The 27,450-nt window shown below is 43.5% G+C and overlaps 1 long non-coding RNA gene and 1 pseudogene across 2 annotated transcripts in view; one reads left to right on the top strand and one right to left on the bottom strand.

Annotated features, from left to right (window-relative positions):
• Positions 1-528: 528 nt before the first annotated feature.
• LOC142487093 (uncharacterized) overlaps positions 529-27,450 on the bottom strand; it is a 106,884-nt gene continuing 79,962 nt past the window's right edge. The window contains exons 5-6 of one of the 2 annotated variants that reach the window (XR_012799138.1): positions 3,094-3,164; positions 529-1,934 (exon numbers count right to left, since the gene is read on the bottom strand). This is a non-coding gene — a long non-coding RNA (uncharacterized LOC142487093). Of the gene's footprint in view, positions 3,165-27,450 lie in introns of both variants that reach the window. The other variant, XR_012799137.1, reaches the window with a different exon arrangement.
• Positions 24,105-25,089, top strand: LOC142488840 (apoptosis regulator R11 pseudogene; annotated as a pseudogene).

Below are 27,450 nucleotides of genomic sequence, written 5' to 3'. Positions count from 1 at the left end.
CTGCATTTCTTTACAAATCCAGGAGTGTGTATGTTACAGGGACACATGGTGAAAAACAGCACCAGATGAATAAAAACAAGTATCCAATAGAAACCCATTTATTTGAATAATTCTGATATTTTTGTACCATGGAACTGAGACTGCTACTCAGGTACATTTATGTTGGAGTAGCAGCAGCAGATCGCCGCGTTCAAAGCTAATAAATGCACCCAGATTAGTGTCAGATTGAGAAAAAACACATCAAAAAAATTCATCTGTAAAACCCTGAATGCTATTAAAGAGCAGTAAAAAGATAAATAATAGGGAGCAAACCCAACAACACAATGTCAGCTAAATACCGGGAAGCAGTCATCTTAAACACATGCAGCAAGTTAATTTCTCCTTAGGCTATGCTTATAGTGCCGGCGACAGCAACGTGACATCAGGCTGCGGTTGCTGGAAAAATCAAATTGAGATGACTTCCAGCGATTGCGACCAAGCCGTCGCGTCACGTTTACTATAAGCGCACGCGACGGCGGCAATGCATTTGTTTTGATGCGACGTCGCTGTCGCCGGCACTATAAGCGCAGCCTTAGAAACATACAACATGCAGTCACTAACTAGGGAACAAAACCATGACTTTATAGGAAATAAAACAGCAGCTATTTATTATGGCCCCAAATTAAAAAAAAAAAAGAAATACAAGCAAATAGTGGCCACGTTTCACAGCACAGAAAGGGAAGATTCACTGTAGGCAGCATACAAGGATTTCACTTTAATTGTGTCACACACTCCTTTGGTCGGCTATGTTTGTGTCTAACAATTCCGTAGGAATATATTGCACAAAGTGATTGTAAGTAGTGAGGAAATGCTGATAAAACCTTGCCTGTGCCTTTTCTAATTATTATCCCACCAGTTTGGTTTTAAGGAAAACAAATCCAGTATGTCTCAGAATATTGTGCAGGGAGACTCTCTGCTGGGATGTGACAGCAGCGTCGCGCCTTCAGGAATATCTCAGGTTTGTGCTTTGAGGCAATGGCTATTACTACACAGCTCAATATTAGCACAGATCAAACTAACATTGTATTAGAGTCACTATTGCTACACACTTCATTCACAGATGGGATTGGGAAAATAGGGAACATGTGAGGTCCACTTTGATCCGTTTCAGTTACTCAATGGATTTAGAAAGACCCTGAGCAGGAGATGGAGTTCAGCATGGTAAAAACATGTGTTCATCATTAGTAGCACTAATACTAGTTTTTCTTTGTCTAGACTTAAAATGGGGATGATGTATTGATGTCTATGCCGAGCACACGGCCAATCAGAAGACAGATTTACCGTTTTTCTATCAACACATTTAATTCCAGTGTAACTAATGACCACTGAGTTGACATAACTTAAGGGGTCTGCAGTTTTGCAAGACACAGAAAAATTAGCAGATTAGTGTTTTAAAAAAAAAATTCTTTATCATTAATGTTTCTATATTCAGTATTAACAGCCATTACATTAGTCTTAGTATATATGTATTTGATTATTACTGTTTGTATACTAGTGGAATGATTGGATATCCCATTGATTTTCCAGAGTTACTTGTCAGTGAGCCCATCAAGCTTTCTGGGCACACCGCAGGAAGACCTCAGTGTACTGAAGGAAGTAACCCACTGCTTGCGTGCATGTATTAGCGACCACTGCAAGTACATAGACGAGCAAAAGGAAACCATCAGGAGTCTGGAAGAGGAAAATAAAAGGCAGCCGCCCCAGATTCTGGACTTGCAGGCTGAGAAAACATCCTTGATAACCAGGATTGAAGAGATGCAGTTTGATATTATCAGGAAGGTTAATGCTAATGAGATACTGGAGAACAATATTAAAGATCTCCAGAAACTATGGGGCAGGTCATGGCCAAGAAGGAGAAGAAGTATTTTGGGAATATCCAGTCCCTGCATGGTCATCTGGAAAAAAACATTAAAATCAGCCAGTTTAAGTTTCCAGAAGCTCAAGAGAGAGGACGAGATTTTAGAGCAACGTCTGTTTTCCTTGCAGAGTGAATTAGCGAATGAGAGCGAGAGGCGAGAGCGAGAGAGCGAGAGAGCGAGAGAGCGAGAGAGCGAGAGAGAGCGAGAGAGCGAGAGAGCGAGAGAGCGAGAGAGAGAGAGAGAGAGAGAGAGAGAGAGAGAGAGAGAGAGAGAGAGAGAGAGCGAGAGAGAGAGAGAGAGAGAGAGAGAGAGAGAGAGAGAGAGCAGTTTGAAGCCAAACAGTGCAAGCTGGTGACAGAAGTAAAGATCTTGCAGGCCCAATTGGAAATATAGCAAGCTGAGACTGTAAGGCTTCACGGAGACATTGACAAATTAGTGGAATCAAAATATTATAAGGTATTGATTTAAAAACCCTTCCACCCCTTTGTTAGAAACCTTGTCCGACTACCTAATAATCTTCCTGAATTTATAGTTATTTTGGCCTCCCCCAAACACCTAATTCAGGACTATATGTTACACAAGATGGGGGATGATGTATCAGGACAATGTTGGAGCAGATAGTGTTATTTTATATTGTGGTTCTTAGTACTAATTTATCAGGGACTTTGCTGTCATTTTTGCATTGTGTGTCAGATCACAATGTGAGGAGTATCGTTAGGGAGCAGTTACATGCTCTCTCCCGCCTTAAACCTTTCTCACTTTCTGCTCCACACCTCTGGAATGCACTTCCCCTCAATACCCGACTAGCCCCCTCGCTATCCACCTTTAAGACCCACCTTAAGACACATCTGCTTAAAGAAGCATATGAGTAGCACTAGATAATCATGGACACATGACACAAAGCTTGGCCCCCTGCAGACGCACTTACTAGTATTCCCTCCTACTGTCTCTGTACGTTCTCCCTACCTACCAATTAGATTGTAAGCTCCTCGGAGCAGGGACTCCTTCCTTAATGTTACTTTTACAGTATGTCTGAAGCACTTATTCCCATGATCTGTTATTTATATTTGTTATTTATATGACATGTATTACTACTGTGAAGCGCTATGTACATTTTATGGCGCTATACAAATAAAGACATACATACATACATACATGACATTAAAATAGGATTATAAATATTACTATGTCTCACATGGTCACTTTTTACTCGCATCACAAAATCCTGCAATTCCTGAGATGGTATAAACTTCCCTGGGTAGTAACCTGCATCAAATATAAAAAAAAAAAAACCTCTTACATTTGATGAAAAGCAACTAGAACATGGTGTGGAGATTATTATAATTAATTTTTAAAGCGCCAACATATTCCATAGTGCGGTACAATGGGGGTACGGAGTTATGTAAATTACATATGGTAAACAAAATGACATACCAAATAAGGAGAAACAAACGCAAACAGAAACAGAAGGTAATGAGGGCCCTGCTCATGAGAGGAAAAAAACAGTTAACTCGGTGGTGACAGCTCTCCATAATCAACCAAGCGCGGTGAAAAAAGTAAAATACTTTATTGAATCAAAAGATAGACATCAGAAGGAAAAATGCACTCTTACGCATTTCGTCCTGAGAAGAGGACTTTATAAAAGAGTGAAGAACCCTTACACCCAGCCGATCTATATATACGTGATGACATGGTCTGATTGGATAAAACCTGCAAGGATGTACCACCCTCACCTGCAGATTAATGAATAGATCACAGAAACAACTCTGTCATTAAGTATACAAAAGAGTCGCTGGGTGTAACGAAAAAAACATACAATGTGACATGTATGAGAGACCTTATTAAATATAAGAATACCATGAGATGTCCTCGGCTCATTGGGAGCGTCATGCGTGCCGGAATGTATTAATATGTCTCGCGTGCCAGTAAGTACTACTGAACTGAAGTTATTTAGATAGGAAAAGCAGTTTTTAAACGTCCTTGGGTTGGAGGAGTTTTACTCTGGGGAAAACTGTCAACCTCACCACTGATTTATGAGAGGGGCTGGGTCTAGGTTGTGTTCAATGGAAAATAATTGTATAAGAACCAGGCTCAGCTAATGGCTATTGTCTTTCGTGTCTTCTGTGATATTCAAGATTGCTGTATGAACTGCCAGTCAAGATTTGACTGTTTCATCATTCCATCTTAAGTAAGCGTCTATATTTTGTCTGTTATTTGTATAATCTTTTATCGTAACCATGTATTTTCTATAACTCTGTGCCCAGGACATACTTGAAAACGGGAGGTATCTCTCAATGTATTACTTCCAGGTAAAACATTTTTATAAATAAATAAATGTACATACAATACATAGAACAACATATATATATTTAACCAGCTAAATAAAAAGGAAAAAATCAAGCGTTAAAAATTAGTTAAAAACAAAATGCTTGATGTCTGAAATAGAAACTGAATATTATGAAAATACAGGTAAACCCCGTTATAACGCGCCTCGTTATACCGCAATTCAGTTATAACGCAGTTTTCCCGTGGCTCCCGTTTAAAAAAAAAAATGTTAAATTTAAAAATTATTATTTTTTTGCACACTGCACACACTGCACACACAATGCTCATTGCACACACTGCACACACTGCTCACACTGACACACACTGCTCATTGCTCACACTGACACACTGCACACACACTGCTCATTGCTCACACTGACACACTGCACACACACTGCTCATTGCTCACACTGCACACTGCACACACACTGCGCATTACTCACACTGACACACACTGCACACTGCACACACACTGCTCATTGCTCACACTGCACACTGCACACACACTGCTCATTGCTCACACTGACACACTGCACACACACTGCTCATTGCTCACACTGACACACACTGCACACAGCACACACTCTCACTGCACACACAGCCCAAGACCCACACACACAGACCCAACAGCTGCACTATACACACTAGTAATGGTATATCCCTGTGTGTCACGTTCTACAAAGTTAAATGCAAATCCATGGGTTCATGGGTATCTCTCCTCCTACAAAGCCCATATTTCAGGGTATATTCTTCTCTTACGAAATTTGAGGACACTCACAGTGTAATAAAATCAGATATATACTGTACATACTGTATATTTTTGTGCTGTGTGAAGCACAGAGTAAATTGGCAGTGCTGTATAAAAGTAAGTACAGTACTGTACCGGCTCTTACCTGTCTTAAAACGAGCAGCCTTACTAAAGCCCTCCAGTCCACCTCTTAGCAGGGGATGATGCAGCAGAATGATAAGGGGGATAACAGCACTTCCCGACAGCGAACAGTCTTACACAGTGATTCAGGCACCCCTCACGTTCGCCGTGCACATGCTCATGCGCCGTGCGGCTCGTGAGGTGTGGATGTTGGCTGCCAGTTCCCTCTGCTCCTCTGCGGTTCGTCGTGTAATGACCCAGCGGGGTCATGTGACGTCACGGCATGGCAACGTGACCCCGCGGGGTCATTTTACACCAGTTAAAGTTGCACAAACATGACATTAAAGTTTGTTAAAAATATTAAAAATTGAATAAAAATTAACACAAATGAAGTGATCACATATACCCTGTATAATACAAAAAAAAATACTGTGTGTAAAATAGAATCAAACATTGTAATAAAGTGACACGTACACACACCTCTGACCCCTCTGCCATTTTAATCATACAACACACTGTGCTGTCTGAGAGCTGGTAAAATACATACTGTACTCAGGTACTGTACTTAAGCCCTCCAGATCAGTTGTTAAAAGCCTCAGGTTTTCAACACTAGGAAAAGGCATACTGAGGACCCCTGGCAGGTAGAAATGGCAGAAACTTCAACCAAACGTAAGAGGTTTACTGTCCAAGAAAAAATTGCTGCGCTTGACAGAATAAAATCTGGAGTCACGCAAACCAAAGTGGCTAGAGACCTAGGACTGAATGAGTCTACAGTTCGCGGATGGAAAAAGGAGGAGAAACTTCGTGATGCAGTAAAATCCATAGAAACAGACGATGGACTGAAGCGTAATCGTTTGCGTGAACCTAAAGACAGCCAGTTGGATAAAGCTGTTTTTCAGTGGTTTGTCCAAGAAAGATCCGAAGGCATACCTCTGTCTGGACCCCATCTGCAAACACAAGCCAAAACGTTTCACAGCCAACTTCACGGCAATGCTTCAACCTCCTTCGCGGCAAGTAGTGGATGGCTAGATCGCTTTAAAAGGCGACATGGAATAAGTAAAACCGCTATATCAGGAGAGATACGGTCAGCTGACGATGAAGCTGCATGCACGTACCCTGCCCAACTTCAAGAGATAATTGAAGATGGTGGCTATACCGCAGAACAGGTTTATAACTGCGATGAGACCGGACTATGTTTCAAAATGCTACCGAATACCACTCTGGCCTGTAAGAATGACGACCAGCGTACACAAGGATTTAAACAAATGAAAGACAGAGTGACTGTACTTTTTTGTGTGAACCAATCTGGAAATCACAAACTGAAGCCACTTTGTATTGGCAAGTTTAAGTCGCCACGGTGCTTACACCATGTGAACATGGGTACTATGCCTTTTGCGTATGACTTTAGCAGAAATGCCTGGATGACTGCCAGTATTTCCGAAAGGTGGTTTCATCAACAGTTTGTACCAGAGGTCCGTAAAACTTACGTCAACAAAGGCTGGATACAAAAGCTTTATTGTTACTTGACAACTGCCCTGCACATCCCCCGGCCGAAAGCCTAATAAGCCGAGATGAAAAAATAAGGGTCAGCTACTTGCCCAAGAACACGACATCCAAAATACAGCCGCTTGATCAAGGCATTATTGCAACCTTTAAGATGAACTTTCGGAAAACAATGATACATCGAATAATCACAAGTGAAGATTCTGTTATGTCATTTTTAAAGAAAATGAATCTAAAAGAAGTTTTTTATATTGGTGGCGAAGCTTGGGAAGCGGTCACACAAATGTGCATTGCGAAATGTTGGCGAAACATAACAGGTGCACGTCCTGTGCCGGCTAACGCCGAACTTGCCAGTGACAGTGAGGACGATGCTGATTTTGAGGGGTTTACGGAGGAAGAAGTCGCCGCCGCAAATCTGTTACTTGCAAACTATGTGAACAAAGGCCTCACAGAGCAGGAAATTGCCAATGCCGAACGAGTCATGGAACCGTTCCTTGATACGGAAAGTGGGGCAATAATTGACTCTTGGGTCGATGGGGACAGCAGCTGTCCTACTCATGAACATATGACGGGCTCGGAAATCATTCAAAGCCTTACAAGTGAAAATACTGATCTGGATACTACAGAAGACGATGAGGATGAGGATGAGGAACCAGAGCCGCCACCAAAGATCACAGAGGCGCTGGTGGGATTACAAACAGGACTTCAATTTCTAGAGTCAGAAAACATCGATTCAATAACAATCCTACAATTAAAAAGAATAATTGAAATCGTCAAAAAGAAGAAAAGAGATGCACTGAAACAGACAACACTTGATAGGTTTTTTAACGTGTAATCTCCAGCTGGTTTTATTACAGTATGTTCAGTACAGTATGTTTTTTTTTGTAAAGTTGTTACATGAGCACAGAGTGCATTACACGGTTTTCAGTATGTGCTGTATCTACATTGCATACTACAGTATATGTGTTTTTTGTGTGTTCAGTACTTTATTTACAGTACAGTATTTATGAGAAATGAACAACACGACAATTGGTGTTTTAAATACAGTACTTTATTGTTCAATGCATCAATAAATGTGTTAATACTGTACGATTGTGCATTTTCTGTATTTTTCATTCTACTGGTGATGTTTTAAACACACACCGACACACACTTACACACACTTACAAACACTTACACACACTTACACATACTTTCAAACACTTACACACACTTTCACACACTTACAAACACTTACACACACACTTTCAAACACTTACACACACTCACACATACTTTCAAACACTTACACACACTTTCACACACTTACAAACACTTTCACACACACTCACAAACACTTACACATACTTTTAAACACTTACACACACTCACACATACTTTCAAACACTTACACACACTCACACATACTTTCAAACACTTACACACACTCACACATACTTTCAAACACTTACACACACTTTCACACACTCACACATACTTTCAAACACTTACACACACTTACACATACTTTCAAACACTTACACACACTCACACATACTTTCAAACACTTACACACTCACACATACTTTCAAACACTTACACACTCACACATACTTTCAAACACTTACACACACTTACAAACCCTTACACACACTCACACATACTTTCAAACACTTACACACACACAGCACACATATACACACACACAGTTTCTCTCCCATATACTGTATACTGTACATACACACACACACACACACACTCTCTCACTTTACACAGAAGGGGTGGGGGGGGGGAGTTCAAATCAGAGGAAAGACCACGACCAGCACCACCACCCTCCCCCCCCCCTCCTCCCGCGCAGGCAGCGGGGACAACGGTGGGGAGAAGGTAAGCGGTGACAGGGGGAAGCGGGGTCCGGAGGGACATCAGCGCTCCCATCTCCTTCCCCGCGGGCTGTCACGCGGTGACAGGGGGAAGCGGGGACCGGAGGGACATCCCCGCTCCCATCTCCTTCCCCGCGGGCTGTCACGCGGTGACAGGGGGAAGCGGGGACCGGAGGGACATCCCCGCTCCCATCTCCTGTCCCGCGGGGTGAAGGGTGCTGCTGGGGGGAGAGGGTGAAGATGCGCCGATGCGGCGGCCATTTTTTTTTCCGCGACCCCGTTACTAACGCGGTGGTCTCGGGGTGGACCCCGAGGACCGCGTTATAACGGGGTTTACCCATAAACAAATAAAGACAAATCAATTATATACCCAAAAATAAAGTATAATAATCAATAAATAATAATTATAGTAATAGTTAATATAATATAAATTGATGAGTTAGTACCCAAAACAGAAATAGAACACAGAAACATATGGTTATGCAAAAGATGAATATGCAATTATAATACACTCTGAATACTCCCCATAGGCAAACTCATGCTGTTAAGAAATTTTTAAGTTTCCAGTTTTGATTAATGCCTGATGGATGAAGAGTATTCAGAGTGTATATCCAGTACATCTTGTTTGTTTAATGTATTTTCCCTGTCACCATCCCTAGGGTGGCAGGGAATATGCTCAATGGCGGAATAGGAAAAATTGTCTATTCCACCACTTGAGCACATAGAGAAATGTCTGGCCACAGGATGTGATAAATCCTTCCATTTAATCAGGCGAACGTGTTCTGCTATTCTGTTTTTTAAAGGTCTTATAGTACGACCACTATATTTTTTCTCACAACCGCAGCTCAAAAGAAATGTGACAAAACTAGTATTACAGTTCAAAAAGCTTTTGATGTAATATTTATTTTTATTCTGATTATAAACTATGACCTTAGTGGGATGGGCATATTTACACATTGAACAATTGCCACAGGCAAAAAAGCCTTTAGGTATACCTCGAACCTGAGGATAACTAGAACGAGAATCAGACAAACTGGGTGACAAATGAGAAGCAAGTGTCCTGGCCTTACGATAGATAAATCTCAGCCCTTCCTGAACAAATTCAGAGATGTCTTTATCCAATGATAAAATTTGCCAATGCTTGTAAACTGCCTGTTTTTTCTCCTTGTACTAATCACTAGCTGGAGCACGCTGACACAACAAGATGCTTGGAATCACACTGCCTTCCATCAGCATCAACTGGCAGTCTACACATCTTACTGTGAGTACTTGCCAGCTGATTCATTCATCGTGGGACACGGGGTGTAGGTGAGGCTAGCAGATACTGGACACTGTGACTTACTTTTTGGCATTTCTATTGGCGTGCCTCTTTGTACTTCTACCAGCACACATGCTTTATAGCCCCCCACCCTGAATTAGTCCGGTTACGTGTGAAGGATTTACAGCCTATCAAGTTAATATGTTTATGAAGAAGTTGTACCTTTCTCTGTGCTCTATGGACTAAAATATCACTTGCCCTGGTTGTAGCCTCAGGTTTTGGGGGGTTTATTCCCCTTTTGTTTCCCTGCTCATGAGAGATTACTCTAGATTCAAAACAAACATTTGTTTATATTGATACATCAGCCCCCCAGTGTAGGTGTAAGGGAGTGAAGAGGTTGTGACGATAGTGAGGGTTTGGCCCGGGATTAACGGGGTTACTCCCCAAGGGCCCCCCTCTAACCTCGCCAGGGAGACAAGGGGTTAACTGGGCTGAGGTCCAGAAATGTGATTTAACCCTTGTTATAACATGAAAATGCTTATTCCCCTGTGTAAAATGTATTGTTGCTGGGTCAGTGTCTGCATAACCCACCCACTGGGACTTAAGGGGTTAATCTTATATGCAGTGCTGAATAAACAGTTACCTGAAAACTGGTAATTTGGTAACGGAGTAAGCCAGGACCCTGAGCCTTGGGGTACAGCCTCCGGGTCACCCCCCAAGTACACACATATTAAAAATATAACTTTGTCATAAGAGGAACATATATTTTTGATAAAGTGACTTTTTGCAGTCTTACAATGTACAGGCCAAATGCTAACTACCTCTGCCTGCCTTTGTAATGCGTACCAGGACCAAATGGTTTGACTCATGAGTCTATTTCACGTTTGATATGCAAGCTTCCTCTCTGGAAGTGCATATCCAAAAAGGGAGGTATGAATTGGCCAGTTGGATGCTAAATAGGACATCCTGCTAGAATTTAGCCTGGCTTCACAGGGGAATTGCTATGCAAGACCCAGGAAGGATCAACAGGTAATTACCTAGTTGGTTATGCGAGAAGCTACAAGCCTACTTCAAAAGGTTTTATTGATGGGGGTAGGGGTGGAGCTACCCCAAGCAGGATATCAAAATGAGTAACCTTATTAAATATAAGAATACTATGAGATGTCCTTGGCTGAACAGGCTAAGACCTACATATTTGTATTCGTGGGACTTCCCCGCCACCAACCGTTACAAACACTTAATATCTGGCCCTTAGTGGCTGCCAGATATTAATATCTCTATTAATTTTCATATTACACTGTAATGTTTGGTCTCTCTGCGAGCGTCTGGTGGGACGAACTGTATTAATATATCTCACCTGACTGTATGTATTACTGAACTCAAGTTATGAGGTGATTTGCAGTAAATATGAAATTTTGGTTGAGTTCTGAGAAACTGCAACCCCCTGCTATGATAATGAGCAGGAATGCCAGAATTTACATCGCGTGGTCATCAAAGGCTAAATTGCTAATTGCTTATGCTTGGCCCAACGGACAAAAGGAATTAACCAGAGTAAGTGTAACTTTTCACACTGGACCCTGGAAGCCCAAAGTCAGCTTCAAAAGCTTCAAAGGGGATTTTACTAGACGGCACGGCGCCGTAAGCTGGGATGCAAGGGTTAAAATGATAGATAAGTCAGAGCCACCCTTTTATCTATGTTGTTCATGCAAAGTTCTTCATGCAAATGATCTTCATGCATGCATGTATCCTGCCTGTTTTGCTGTGATGTCAACTGAAATATGGGAGAAGTGGCCAGTCTGTAATCCTGATGGCTTTCCCCCCGCGACTCCGATGCGCCGCCCCCCCCCCCTTTTCCTTTCTGGAAGTGCAGAATTCAGCAGTGTGTGCGGCGGTATGCCCCACGAGCCACCCCCGCGACTCTGCTTGCTCCAAATGCCAGCCCCGCACATAAGGAGCAGTGTGTCCGGCTACATGCACAACGAGCCCACTCCCCCCCCCACCCCCGCCCCCAGCGACTCCGCTTGCTCAAAGTGCCGGCCCCTGCACAGAAGGAGAGATTTGAGCAGTGTGTCCGGCTGCATGCACCACGAGCCCCGCGCGACTCTCCCACTCCACAGATTCTGCTTGCCTGATTGAAATGTCGGCCCCCCTGCGACTCTTAGCCTGGCCGGAACACGAATGCAGCTGTTGGTGGTGATGAGGGGAAGATGTGCAGAGGGAGCACTTGGGAAAAACTTAAGTACTGGTATAATTACGTTGCTGCCAACCCCAGCGCTGCTCCCATTGTGCTGAGCAAGTTCCTGCTTGTAGTGCTGAGGAGAAAAGTTGTATTGTTAAGCAGTTACGCAGTGTACTGTTGCACAATGTTACGCAGTGTACTGTTGCGCAGTGTTACGCAGTGTACTGTTACGCAGTGTACTGTTATGCAGTGTTATAGTGTACTGTTACACAGTGTTACACAGTGTACTGTTGTGCAGTGTACTCTGTAGTGCAGTGAATTGTGACTTAATGTAAAATGGCATCAAAAAGACTTCACTACGATGCAGCATTGAAACGCAAAGTTATTGTATACGCTGAAGAGCACGGAAATAGAGCTGCGGGTGGTAAATTTACTATAAATGAAGCAAATATTCGTCGCTGGAGGAAGGACAGCACTGCCATATTTGCTTGTAAAGCAACAACCAAGTGCTTTACAGGACCTAAGAAGGGAAGATACCCACAAGTAGATGAAGCTGTGCTTTGTTTTGTCATTGAGACACGCGCAAGAGGATTGTCTGTCACACGTCAGGCAATGCAAGTAAAAGCTGTAGAAATTGCCAAATCTCTCGGAATAGATTACACAATTTTCAAAGCAAGGAGAGGTTAATGTGACCGATTCATGCGTCGTGAAGGACTATCACTCAGGTGCAGAACATCTATCTGTCAAAAGATTTCAAGAGAAGCTGCATAACTTCCAGAGATACGTCATTAAATTAAGAAAGAAAAAAACCTATGAGTTTAGCCAAATTGGAAATGCAGACGAAACCCCCGGTATACTTCGATATGCCCAGAAATTACACTGTCAATCCTAAAGGTGCTAAAGAGGTCAAGATCATGACCACGGGTTATGAAAAGCAGCTGTGTCACTGTGATACTATGCATTACTGCCGATGGCCGAAAGTTGCCGCCTTATATAATTTGAAACCGTAAAACAATACCCAAGAATGAGATCTTTCCCAAAGATGTAATTTTGCGTGCACAAAAAAATGGATGGATGACAGCTGAGCTGATGGAAGACTGGGTAAAAATCGCCTGGCGTCATTTTGTGGCCATTATTCTGAAGAGATAAAGAATAAGCTCGCCAGAATGCGCTGCGACTTGGTGGTTGTTCCTGGTGGCATGACTAGCCAACTTTAACCCCTTGATGGTTAACCCTAATCCCTGTTGGGACTGAAGGGGTTAAACTGTATTGTCCCCCATAATATCATGTTTTCCCCTACACTATCTTTTTTTGTCCCTGTTTTGCAGCTCAGAAGCTAGCTGCAGTTAAAATGAATGAATGAAAATGTGCTAACTGTATTTGAGACTCAAGGGGGAGCTTCTAGCGCTGTGCCAAGTGCTGATTGAAGAAGCGTGCCTGTGAATAACTGGCTGCTTTGAAGATAGGTATAATTTTCCAAGCCGCAGACGTCTGAACCGCAAAGTCAATTGGAGTGGTTTGCAGTCGGGCTGAAGTGCCTGCTTGTCAAAATGTATCCAGCGGTCTCGTTAAGCACTTAAGCTGAATTGATGGCGTGTGTCTGCGGTTACCGATCAAAAGCCGGCACGGATACATTGTATGCCGGCTTGTAACCCAGACCAATTATAGGTCAAACCGCAACCCACATCAGAGAGCCCATTCAATTAAGTGGACATCTTGCGCTAGCAAAGAGCTAGCACTCTAATTTTTGGAGTGCAGTTAGTTACACATGTGCCATGAACATACATATGAGTTTTATATTTGTTACATATGCAGAACATAAATTTATATACATACTGTATTTCCATAGTGTTTTAAATATGAAGGCAGGAACCTTTTCCTGCCGGTCCAACAATGAATCCATTAACATACCCATATGTTATGGAGGAATGAGCTGAGGGATTTTTCATCTCCGTACTTCAAAGGCACCCTGCTGAGATGGTGCCCCAGTGTCTAGAGAAGTCCGGAGTTGAAAAGCCTCAGGGACCCTAGGTGTCAGGGTAGCCGGATTATTCCCAAGTACCAGATACTGGTGTGAAGTATGGGCGCTTCACACTTGGTAGCCGAACCCCAGACTTACTGTCGCCAGGTAAGAGGTTGGGTCCGGTATGCAAAGCAGCCCAGGTGTGAGGTTAATGCATGCTCTTAGCCGACCGGGAAGCAACTTCTTCTGCCCATTCTCTGAACTCCTGGCAAGTCGCGGATAGGTGAGAAAAGTTGTTCCCACGAGAGCATTGGGTGTGTGTGTTAGGTATAGGACCCTTAACCCTATAAAGATGCCTGCAGCTCAGTCTCAGGCAGACTCACCTAAGATCAACTAAGAAACGTCCAAGTACAGCGTCAGCGGTTCCAGAGTGTGAGGGGTTAACTACATCGTAACAAAGGATCGTACCCCTCTTCCAGAATTTGTTCGAGTTGACGATTCCCGAACGAATCCTGTAAGGGCTGGGACACAAGGGCACAACTCACTATTGCGGTTTAGCCTCACGATCCGGTCCTAGTCCCTCCTCACTGCCAACTGACTACGTACTGTGACGCGTCAGCCAGCAGGGGATACAAGAGAATTGTGTTCCCATGCAGCGACGCGTCACATGGTACGCGAGTCAGCCAATAGGGAGGAGGGGAGGGAAGGAGCTAGATGGGAGGCGCCTTGGGCGGGGAGCAGGGAAGGAGCTGCGGGTTAAAGTATGTGTGTGTGTGTATGTGTATATGTGTGTGTGTATGTATGTGTGTGGGGGGGTGGACGGCACCACGATCAGATCCCGCCCCCCTCCCTCCCACTCCCGCCCCCCTCCCTCCCACTCCCGGCTCCCTACAGACCGCATATCGCGTTCTGTGTCTGTCAGCGCCCCGCCTGTCTGCAGTGCGGGTGTGCTGACTGAGGGAGCGGGGCCTTAGCCTAAGTACTTTACAAAATAATTCGTTTTGGCGGAGATATCGGGCTGGCAAGTTGCATCCCAAGCCAAGGACTGTCGCACGGCTCACGTCGCGCACCCACTTGCATGCGTGCAGAGGTGCCCAGAGACTTTGTTTCGTTCCGTGGACATTTTATTTCGTTTCCCCATCCCAGTAAGTGTATATTGACTGTAATTGTGAAGTATGGTGTGTTTGTCTTAAAAGGAAATAAATTACAATTTATTTTACCCGCCTTGTACTGCTCAGTCCAGAATCCCGGTATTAATTTGTTGGTAAGACCTGGTCTACAGTGACAGTCAGTGAGCCCATCGAGCTTTCTGGGCACACCGCAGGATGACCTCGGTGTACTGAAGGAAGTAACCCACTGCTTGCGCACATGTAGTAGCGACCTCTGCAAGTACATAGTCGAGCAAAAGGAAACCATCAAGAGTCTGGAAGAGGAAAAATAAAAGGCATGAGTCCCAGATTCTGGACATGCAGGCTGATAAAACATCCTTGATAACCAGGATTGAAGAGGTGCAGGTTGATATTGTCAGGAAGGTTAATGCTAATGAGATACTGGAGAACTTCCAGAAATCTTCCAGACATTCAGAGGCAGGTCATAGCCGAAAAGGAGAAGTATTTTTGGAATATCCAGTCCCTGCATGGTCATCTGGAAAAAAACATTCAATCAGCCAGCTTAAGTTTCCAGAAGCAAAAGAGAGAGGACGAGATTTTAGAACAACGTCTGTTTTCCTTGCAGAGTGAATTAGCGAATGAGAGGCCAGGAACAGAGAGAGAGAGAGAGCAGTTTGAAGCCAAACAGTGCAAGCTGGTGACAGAAGTAAAGCTCTTGCAGGCCCAATTGGAAATATAGCAAGCTGAGACTGTAAGGCTTCACGGAGACATTGACAAATTAGTGGAATCAAAATATGATAAGGTATTGATTTAAAAACCCTTCCACCCCTTTTTAGAAACCTTGTCCGACTGCCTACTGTAATTATCTTCCTGAATTTCTAAAGTTATTTTGGCCTCCACCAAACACCTAATTCAGGACTATATGTTACACAAGATTGGGGATGAATTATCAGGACAATGTTGGAGCAGGTAGTGTTATTTTATATTGTGGTTCTTAGTGCTAATTTATCAGGGACTTTGCTGTCATGTTTGCATCGTGTGTCAGATCACAGTGTGAGGAGTATCGTTAGGGAGCGGTAACATAACATTAAAATAGGATTATAGACGGAGGAGCATGCGCGAGGGGAAGGTGAATGGAGGCTTAGAGTGTGAGCTCTGTTCTCCCCGGCGTATTTAATTAAATAAACAGCAGCAGAAACGCAACATCAGCAAATCGTGCCTAAACCATCAGAGATGGCATCAACCAAGACGCCGCGCAGAAAAACCCAGCTGGTGTCCACCTATTTTAAAAGCAAAGAAACGGCTAAGGCCGGTGCACCTGAATCCCCAGCGCAGCTGTCTGCAGCTGACCCAGAAATGGATACCGCCGCTGAGGATCTTTATGATCTGGCGGTAATGCGCTGCAAAGATATGAAAGAGTTCTGCTCCAATATGAAAAAAAAATTAAAATCAGAACTATGGGAGCTGAGAAAAGATGTGGATGCTCTGGGGGAGCGCACTGACGCCTTGGAATCTAAAGCAGACGATACTGCTAGTGCCCTGTCCCACACGCAAACACAAATGGCCACCCTAAAAGAGCAGGTCAGATCTTTGGAAGACAAGATCGAGGACGCTGAAAATCGGGACCGTCGCTGCAACATCCGGCTGAGAGGGGTGCCAGAATCTGTCACAGACCCCGAGGACTTTACCACGAAGTGGTTAGAGCATATCTTCCCGGACATGGCGGACAGGGACCTTGTACTGGACAGGTGCCACCGTGCGCTGCGGGGAAGACGCCAGCAAGGGGACCCCCCAAGAGACATTGTGCTTAGGTTCCACTGCTACCACACAAAGGAAGAGACCTGCCGAATTGCCAGGGAAATTAAGGTGGTGGAATATGAACATATCAAGTTCCAGGTGTTCCAGGACCTATCCCCCGCCACATTGGCAAAGAGGAGAGCAATGGCTCCCATTACCAGGGCGCTACGCGATAAGGAGATACGCTATCGTTGGTTATTTCCATGTGCACTCCTGGTCCTGAAAAATGGCGCCCTGAACACTGGAATGCTTGTTTTTTCTGTTTAAATGTACGCATAATACTCACCTACTTTTGTGGTTACTAATATAATTTTTAATGCACTATGAGCGTTGTGCGCTGTGTTTTTTTGTATTTCTGTTTGCTATTAGGGGGTACCTGAGCCATCCCTGGTGCCACAGCTGCAGACGCTCCATATACTTCACTTTTATTAAAGGTCACCCATTTATTACATCACATAATCACTTCACCTTTATTGATTGTAGTTGCGCACTTATTCTTTACACTTTTTTTCACAGTTCACCGGTAAGATTAAGTTATATTAAGTTATATGGTTTAATGTTTACGTTAACAAGGTTTTTAAAAAAAAAAGTTCTGCTGTGATTAAATTACAAACTGTTTAAGGGAGGCACGCCGGTGGGAAGGTTCCCATGTCAGCGTGCATGCGTTCTCAGCTACAATCCCTAGGAAGGAGGGATTGCGAACAAGTCCCAGAGGGGGGCCGGGCCCAGCAGGAAGGGGAAATCCCTTTGTAAGTCTGGGCCAAGTGACCAACCCCTTGGGCGCAGGAGACACCCTCGGGGGCTCCCGAGGTGGGCTCTTGACTTTTTGTTTCCAAATGTCATTAGTGTGTTGGTATTTTTTTTATTCTCTTTTTTTTGTCCGAACCCTTCTGTCGTGACCCTTGTGTGGCCTACCCTGCCCCTCTTCCCCCCTCGCCCCTCCTCCCCTCACTTCCCCCTCCTGCCCCCCCCCCCCTCCAGGGGAACATCATCCGCCTGGACAGAACAGAGCACAAGTTAAAGGGGCGCATCTAGGGGCAGTCGACAGGCTGGATCTGAACATATAAGCCACAAGTAAGTCAAACAATACCGTGGTGCGACTAGACACACATACTAATAGATGGCTTTAACGTTTATATCCCACAATGTGCAGGGCTTCAATAATCCAACCAAACGCAAATTAGCTTTCTCAGACTACAAAAGGAAACATGCTGATGTGTTACTTTTACAGGAGACACATTTCAGTAAATCCAACGCCCCCAAATATCTTGATAGAGATTTTACCCAGGTCCGCTTCTGCAGAGGTCAAGAAACGTGGTGTGGCCATTCTATTCAGAAATAGTATTCCATTCGAAGGGCAGATAATTAAGAGCGATAACGATGGCAGGTATATTATTGTAGTAGGGACAATTAGGGGACAGAAGATTACGATAGCATGTGTATATGCCCTTGCGAAAGGAGCACGTTTTTTCTTGATAAATTCTTCAGAACCCTAAACTCTGTAGCGCAGGGCGACATTGTATTAGCGGGAGACTTTAATTTGGTCATGCAACCACACATGGATAGATATGGGGGGGCTGGCTTACACAACAAAGGAGCGGGCATATCTCTACGCCAGGGCCTCAAAATCAATCAGTTAACAGACATTTGGAGGGAATTACACCCAGCAGATCGAGATTACACATTCTTCTCCCACCCACATGGCTCATACAACAGAATTGATTACTACTTTGTCTCCTGTCAACTGGTCCCCAAGGTCACCCGAGCGATGATCCATGATATTTCATGGTCTGACCATGCACCAATAGAGCTAAGGTGCAATAATATTCACACTGATAGACCAGGGACGAACTGGAAACTTAATGAATCGATCCTAAAAATCCCCGCGATCTGTGACATTATTGGTACCGAGATAGACCAATTCTTCAAGATAAATGCAGGTTCTGTCAATTCACATTTGGTTCTATGGGAAGCGCATAAAGAGACACTCCGTGGTACACTAATAAATATCACAGCTAGAACAAAAAAAGAGAGAGAGACCAAAATTGTTACGCTCCAAACCAAATTACAGGCTCTCTCTTCTAAACATAAAAAAAATCTAGATCTGCAAACCCTACAAGAGGTAAAAGACACCAAAATGTAATTAAATATGCTACTGGCCTCCAGGGCTGACAATTCGCTAAGTTGGTCAAAGAGGAAATTTTACGAAAAAACAAACAGGCCGGATACAATGCTGGCCCACATGCTGAAGGACAGGCAAACTAAATATAACATCCAAGCTATACGCTTAAAATCTGGTACCCCCACAACCAACCCTCAGAAGATAGTAGAAGAAATCGGCTCCTTCTACGAGACACTTTATAATGGGGAGAAGGTGGCACATAACGCTAAAACGAGCGGTAAAATAAGCGATTTCCTAGCCAGCTCAAATCTAGTGAGATTGACGGAAACAGATAGAAAAGCTTTAAATGCCGATTTCTCCATCGAAGAATTGTCACAGGCCATTAAGGAACTCAAACCTTCAAAGGCCCAGGGGCCAGACGGCTTCTCAGGGCTATATTATAAGAAATTTATAAAGCCGCTCGCCCCAAGGTTGCTCCAAATGTTCAACGCAATTTTAGCGGGAGCCCCATCCCCAAAGAGATGTTACAGGCATCTATATCAATAATCCATAAACCTGGGAAAGACCCACTGAATTGCAAAAGCTACCGGCGCATATCATTAACTAATACTGATTTTAAGCTATATGCTAAGTTATTGGCCAACAGACTCTGTCTCATCCTACCCAGACTTATACATCCAGATCAAGTCGGTTTTATCAAGGGTCGGCAAGTCGCAGATAACACATGACGATTTATTGATCTGTTAGCCAAATCTAACATTAACACCGCTCAAAGTATGTTGTTAAGTGTGGATGCAGAAAAGGCTTTCGATAGGATAGACTGGCCCTATCTAAAGGAGACGCTTGCGGCATTTGGCTTCGGGGATCGGGTGAGTGAAGCGATCCTCTTTCTATACTCTAACCCTACCGCCAGGTTTGTACACCAAGGCTACCCTTCTCTGCCCTTCCAAATAAGGAGTGGCACGAGACAGGGTTGTCCAATATCGCCCCTTCTATTTGCCCTTTGTATTGAACCACTGGCGGCACAAATCAGAGGAAACCCTGACATCTCAGGGTTAAACACATACTCCCAAACTTATAAAGTGGCCCTGTAGGCAGATGATATCCTCTTGATCACAAAACCCTTTACTTCCCTTCCAAACCTATTTGACCTGCTGGATCGGTTCTCCAAGACCTCCGGCTTCAAAATCAACCAATCCAAATCAGAGGCCTTAAATGTCAATCTCCCTAGACACACAGAAAAATTATTCAAATTAAATTTCAAATTTCATTGGCAACAGAAATATATAAAATACTTGGGTGTCCACATCACCAAAAATGTTAAAGACATATACAACGCAAATTACCCAACCTAATCTGGACTCTAAAATCTGACCTACAGAAGTGTACATCCAAAAGGATCTCCTGGATAGGACGAATCCATAGTGTCAAAATGAACTTACTCCCCCGTATCTTATACCTCTTCCAGACACTCTCAGTGCCACTCAGGTTGAAGGATCTGCACTCTCTCCAATCTGAAATCTCCACGTTTATATGGGGAGGTAAAAAACCAAGAGTAAGCAAAATAAATATGAAAAGACCTGTTTTGGCTGGGGGTTTAGTGGTACCCTGCCTGTTATCATATTATAAAGCGGCACAATTAAGCCAAATCGTGCAATGGCAATCTAACCAAAGCTGTGCTTTGTTTTGTCATTGAGACACGTGCAAGAGGATTGTCTGTCACACACCAGGCAATGCAAGTAAAAGCTGTAGAAATTGCCAAATCTCACAATTTTCAAAGCAAGGAGAGGTTGGTGTGACCGATTCATGCGTCGTGAAGGACTATCACTCAGGTGCAGAACATCTATCCGTCAAAAGATTTCAAGAGAAGCTGCATAACTTCCAGAGATACGTCATTAAATTAAGAAAGAAAAAAACCTATGAGTTTAGCCAAATTGGAAATGCAGACGAAACCCCCGGTATACTTCGATATGCCCAGAAATTACACTGTCAATCCTAAAGGTGCTAAAGAGGTCAAGATCATGACCACGGGTTATGAAAAGCAGCTGTGTCACTGTGATACTATGCATTACTGCCGATGGCTGAAAGTTGCCATCTTATATAATTTTAAACCGCAAAACGATTCCCAAGAATGAGATCTTTCCCAAAGATGTAATTTTGCGTGCACAAAAAAATGGATGGATGACAGCTGAGCTGATGGAAGACTGGGTAAAAATCGTCTGGAGTAGACATCCAGGAGCCCTACGTAATACACCCAGTATGTTGGTTCGATGCATTTCGTGGACATTAATCTGAACAGATAAAGAATAAGCTCGCCAGAATGCGCTGTGACTTGGTTGTTCCTGGTGGCATGACTAGCCAACTTCAACTCTTTGATGTTTCAGTGAACAACCTGTTTAAAGATCATCTAAGGAAAGAGTATGAGGCATGGTTGCTATCTGAAAACCTTAATTTACCTGGCCCATCAGTCTCACTGCCTATTGGCCCCCGGGTATATTATAGTCACATATCTTGAATGATGACAGGTTTATAATCACATGACAGATGTTTTACACATTTTGGCCTCCATTGGAAAAAAGTAATTGCAGCTTTCGCTGCAATTTTGGTGTGTATTTGTTATATCAAGCTATTGAATCAACTGGCTACACAAATCAAAGTAGTATTTTAAAGATACAATGTTTGCTAGGGTTTGCCGTGGAGAATGTGATATTTTTGTAACGTTTTGCAAGGCAATACATCATCTGGCTTTCCAATTTTTGCATGGTTACGTGATATTGTAAACTAGATTAACCATCTTTTTAGCAAATGTAATTAAGATAACATATTTTGTTAATGGTCTACTTGTCCATCTCAATATCTATTTCTAACACTCAGATCAGTGTTGATACCAAAAGGGGGAAACCTTTAAAATAAACTTTATTTTACTAGATTTATTATCCAGCTTAACTAGCAAGGTGTAGCTGTGCACATTGAGAGATCCGTATTATTTATTTTCATTGAGTCAGTTATAAAACTCTATTCCATATTGTCATTGGTATTTCCTTAGATCAGGGGTGGGGAACGTCCGGCCACCGGGCCGTATAAGGCCCGCAAAATCATTTGGTCTGTCCCTGCCAAGGCAACCGCAGGCGGGACTTGAAATTCAATAAATCTAGGAGCTTTTATCATGCAACATAAATTTATATTAAGTGAATCATAATAATAACGTAAATTTTGAGGGACAAGCAAGGAATGTCCATTACGGGATAGACAGGACACATACGAGTACATGCCGGCACAGACACGTATGCTTCTCGTCGGCTGCCCGCGGCCCGTCTGCCTGTATTGCGGTGACTCAGAGGACAGTCAGTGCCAGGCAGGCTGGGAGTGTACACGTTGCGAAAGTGTTAACACACTGTGGCGAAACTACGACGATCCGGTGATGATGAGACGAGATGCGATGATTCCTCACGACGTTGATGACCTTGCCTCCGATGATTGACGACAATGTTGTCGACTTCTTTATCGACACAGACGATAACTCCAATCCAACCTTTATCCATACGTGCACGATCAACAATCCTTGCAAAAACGGAATCTCAGATGAAGATGAAGGAAATTACAGTACACAGAAAAGACCTCAAGAGTCGATGATACGAATGTTGGATATGTTCCAAATCCAAGATGCAGGATTAGAACAGCGATCAAGGCAAAATAATAGCGTTGCTGGCGACACACACACTTGATAGTTATTAAAACTTAAATGGTGTGACATCCTACAAATGGCGACTACAAAGAAAAGAAAAGTTGATGCAAAGTGTCGATCTTTCCAAGAGAAATGGACAAATTATTATTTTTTTGTTGAAGTCAAAGGCAAACCTGTGTGCCTAATTTGTGGCGATGTGTTAGTAGTAATGAAAAAAGCCAATCTGGAGCATCATTACAGCTCAAAACATGCTAAACTCAATGAATTGGGAGGCCAAATGAGTCTGGATAAAATCAATGCTCTTCAGCGGAGTTTGGAATCACAACAAGCCACTTTCACTAGGCCTCGTTGTGAAAGAGACAACGTTATTCAGTCTAGTTATGTAGTGAATGAGCTAATCGCAAAGAAGCTAAGGCCTCATATAGAGGGAGAATTTGTGAAAGAGTGCATGGTGGCTGCTGCAGAGTTGTTAGCACCAGACAAAGTAAAATTGCTTCAGAGTGTTAGTTTGTTTCGGAGAACCGCCTCAGATCGGATTACTGACTTAGCACAAGATATTGAAAAAACATTGAAGGATTCTGCAGGAGATTTCCAATTTTTCTCTCTGGCTTGTTACGAGACAACGGACATAACAAATACTGCCCAACTGGCCGTTTTCATTTGTGGGATTGTATTGTATTGTATCTTTCTAAATGTTACTTTTATGTCTAAAGCACTTATTTCCATGACCTGTTATTTGTATTATTTGTTATTTATATGATTGTCACGTGCATTACTGCTGTGAAGCGCTATGCACATTAATGGCGCTATATAAATAAAGACATACAATACAATACAATGTCAACAGTAGTGTCATGCATACATTTTGTCAAAAGCAGAGGGCTTAACAGCCGCCAGTTTAAGAAGTTACTGAATGATCTTGACTATGAGTACGGTGATCTTGTTTATCACTGAAGTGCAGGGGCAGAGTCACGGGAACAAGCCCATGAGGTTTTACGAACTGCGGGATGAAGTCAAACAGTTCATGGAGATGAAGGGAAAACCTGTCTGGGAACTCAATGATAGCAAGTGGCTGTGTGATCTAGCGTTCATGGTGGACATTACCAAGTACCTGTACCTCTCAGAGCTGAACGTCAAGCTGCAGGACCCCAACCAGCTTCTCAGCTCCCTGTTTTCAAACGTGAAATCATTTGAAGCTAAAGTAAGGCTGTGGAAAGTGCAACTCGAAAGGAATAACACGGTGCATTTCCCCACTCTGGAAGGACAAAAGCCTTCTACGACACTTGAATATGCTTATGAACGTGAATATGAACACTTGGGAGAGCGTGTGTGCACGCACATGAGCGCGCGAGCATAGCGAGAGAGGGGATGTGCTGATTCACATTGAAGAAGATGCTGCTCACTCTCATCTCGTGACACTCCTTGTTCTCGGCTCTGAACAGTCTGACGTCACGGCTGTGTGGCGCTCTCTCTCTCCGTGTGACGCGCTCTCAGTGTGTTGCTGCTGCACAGTCTCAAGACATGGTTGTCTTTCAGCCCTGAGGATGTTGGAGGGTAATATAGTTCTGGTGCAGGACTTTGTGTCTCACAAACTGTCCCAAAAAGGGTTAGGCTACAGCTCTGACCTGCAGTCCGAGGCGATGTCCAACGGGACCTCCTCCAGGGAGCTGCCGGGTGCCCACGAGGGAGCGTGCATGAAGAGCAAGGTGGGCTGAAGGTGCTTAAGACTCTGCAGGAAACATCTGATGAATTTGAGCTGAGATACCAGCGAGCGTTTAGTGACCTGACCGCGCAGCTGCACATCACGCTGGACTCGGCCTACGAGAGCTTTGCGCAGGTGGTGGGGGAGCTGTTCAGGGATGGCACAAAATGGGGGCGCATCGTGGCGTTCTTCTCTTTCGGGTAGGCCCTGTGCGTGGAGAGCGCAGACAAGGAGATGAAGGGGCTACTCCCCAGGATCGTCCAGTGGATGGCCACTTATCTGGACACTCAGCTTGGGCCCTGGATCGAGGAGAACGGAGGCTGGGAAGCTTTTGTGAGTACGTACGGGAATAACACTGCCACTGAAAGCCGGAAGAGCCAGGAGCGGTTTGGGAGGTGGCTGCTGACAGGGGTCACTTTGGCTGGAGTCGTCCTGCTGGCCTCCTACGTGACCCGCAGAAAGATCACTCCCATGCATATATATGTATATAATGTATACCATGTTCATTTATGTAACTGTACTTGTAACCATGTATTATTTGTTTTACTCTGTGCCCAGGACATACTTGAAAACGAGAGGTAACTCTCAATGTATTACTTCCTGGTAAAATATTTTATAAATAAATAAATATGCTGGTGAATGTGCAAAACTAATTGAGGCATTTAATGAAAGAAAGATTCAAGGACGTGAAAAGTAAACAAATGGAATTGAACATCTTTGCTACACCGTTCAATGTGGAACCAGCTGATGTGCCTGATAACCTACAACACGAAATCATTCAGCTGCAAAGCGATGATGAGCTGAAACCTCCCACTACTTGAGTTCTATAAACGTTACATAAGCAATTATGAATTTCCCACTTTGAGGAGACATGCATTGAAATATGCATCTGTGTTCGGAACATATTACTGCTGCGAGCAGTTCTTTTCAAAACCTACCATCGCAAAGAGTCGACAGCGCTCCAGACTGACCGAAGCAAACCTGGAAAAGCAGTTGCGAGTAGCAACATCATCAATACCAGCTAACATCACACGCCTCACCAAAGAGAAGCAGTTCCAGCCATCCCATTAGGGGTGAGTTAATTAAATGTTTGACAAAATATAGCAGGCTAATTTTTAAGTTGAACACACAGAACCCCTCCCTACAAGCTCATATTGAACCCCCAAAATATTTCTTTTGGGGGTTCAATATGAGCTTGTAGGGGTTCTGTGTGTTTTGCAATTCTGTTCAGCTGTTCCTAGCTGATTTTGGAGGGTGGCTCCTCCTTCCCAAGTTTGAAGCTCACCCCTCCCGCTTTTAAATGGTTAAAAGCCCTCTCCATCTCACCTTCCACACTCGTGGGAACTTGCAGGCAGTGTGATTGCGACAAATCTAATACAGAGTGCTTTTCCTAGTATTATACAGGTTAATAAGAGCTTCAATCAGACTTAGAACTATGCAACTAATTTTTACAGATTTATTATAAATCATTCTTCCTGGTAATGTACAGGTTATTAAGAATTTATATTAGTGTTAGGACCCTTGAGATGTGGTCTGCCTTGGAGGGGCTTGAGGGCTTACAACACTTTGGCCAAAGAGTTAAACTAAAAGACCATTTTATTAAAAATATACTTATATATATTTAGGCACTATACTGTATATTTGTGTCACAGGATGTAACACTGAGCTCTGTCTGTGTTTCATGTTCTGTCTCTGGTTTTAATTTTTAAGTTGATAATTTTGTATGGCCCGCGAATGATGTTATAAATATCCAAATGGTCCTTGGCAGAAAAAAGGTTCCCCACCCCTACCTTAGATAAACAGAGAAGAAAGTCCTGCTAAAATAAAATGGGTGACGGAAAAAAATGTTCAATTGGAAATACAAGTCAAGTCCCTGAGATGTAAGGTAAGGTACAATGGGCCATATTGAATATAAACAGTACTACTTAGAAGTACATTAGGAGCTGTTTATATGAATGGACTATAAGCCACCTTACATCCTAGACCAGAGATGGCAAACTTTTTAGGGCCAAGTGCCAAAATGCTTAAAAAATTCTGAACTTTTTGCGTGCCCAGAACCGTTTATTGTATTTTACCCCCCCCCCCACAAAACACATAACCCCCACAATAAACCCCCCCAAAATAAACACTATCATTTCCCCTCACAATATAATAACCCCAATATAATACTCCCCACAATATACCCTATCGCCACAATCTAATACCCCTAATACCTCCCCACAATATAATACCCCCCCCCCCCACAAAATACACACATACACCTACCTTGGTGGTGACATAGAAGTTGGGCCCAACCTTCCTCTCTGCATGTCTCTCCAGCAGAAAGCCGGCTCTGTAACGTAGGATGCCTTGATATGAGCATATCCATATATGGGCAGGGGTCGACAAATGCACTCGGCCACTCGCCCGGGGCGAGTGCATTTTAAACCAATGGCGAGTCTTACTGATGGCGGGGTGGTGTCTCCAGCATTCTCCTGCGTCTCCTGTAACTCCTTTGTCTCCCCCTGCAACACCCATGAAAATGGCTGAGCGGCGTCAAATGATGCTGCGTTGCCATGACAACGGGACGCTATGTGATGTCATGACCTAACTGACCGAGCCAGCTTTCTGTTGGGGAGACACACATAGCAGGGAGATTGAGAGAGAAATAGAGAGAGAGAGGCAGGAAGACAGCTACAGACTGGTTATGTTTTCTTTAGTTTTAAAAACATTTGGGCATACCAAAAAATTTGCCTTGGCATGCCACGTGTAGCCTTACATGTCACATGTAGTTTAGCACTGCTTGCATATCTTTAGGCATTGGCTTTCCTGTTAATATACCAAAGCTGGAAACAAAGTTACACAGATGATGAGGTTGAAAAAAGACATACGTCCATCAAATTCAACCTATGCAAAATGTAGACGACAGATACAGTACTTTATCATTGCTGTTATGTAATGCCAAATATCTACGGTAGGTTTTCAAAGTAGCACTGACACATACTTAGTCTACTGTCATACTTCAGATACATTTCTAAGTAAGGAGCACAATATTTGACCATATTGAAAGTTATGACTGTCTCCTGCCGTACTTTCTGGATTACAGAACAGTTTCGAGCAGAGGTGAGCAAAATGGGGAGCTCAAGATTTTTCTGGTGGACCCGGCAGTTGCAAGGTAACTCTTTCCCAAGGTATTTAAATTA

This window comes from Ascaphus truei, chromosome 2 (assembly GCF_040206685.1).
Source record: "Ascaphus truei isolate aAscTru1 chromosome 2, aAscTru1.hap1, whole genome shotgun sequence".
Classification (NCBI taxonomy): domain Eukaryota; kingdom Metazoa; phylum Chordata; class Amphibia; order Anura; family Ascaphidae; genus Ascaphus; species Ascaphus truei.
The sequence above is the reverse complement of the archived record's forward strand: the minus strand, read 5'-3'. Positions and strand labels throughout refer to the sequence as shown.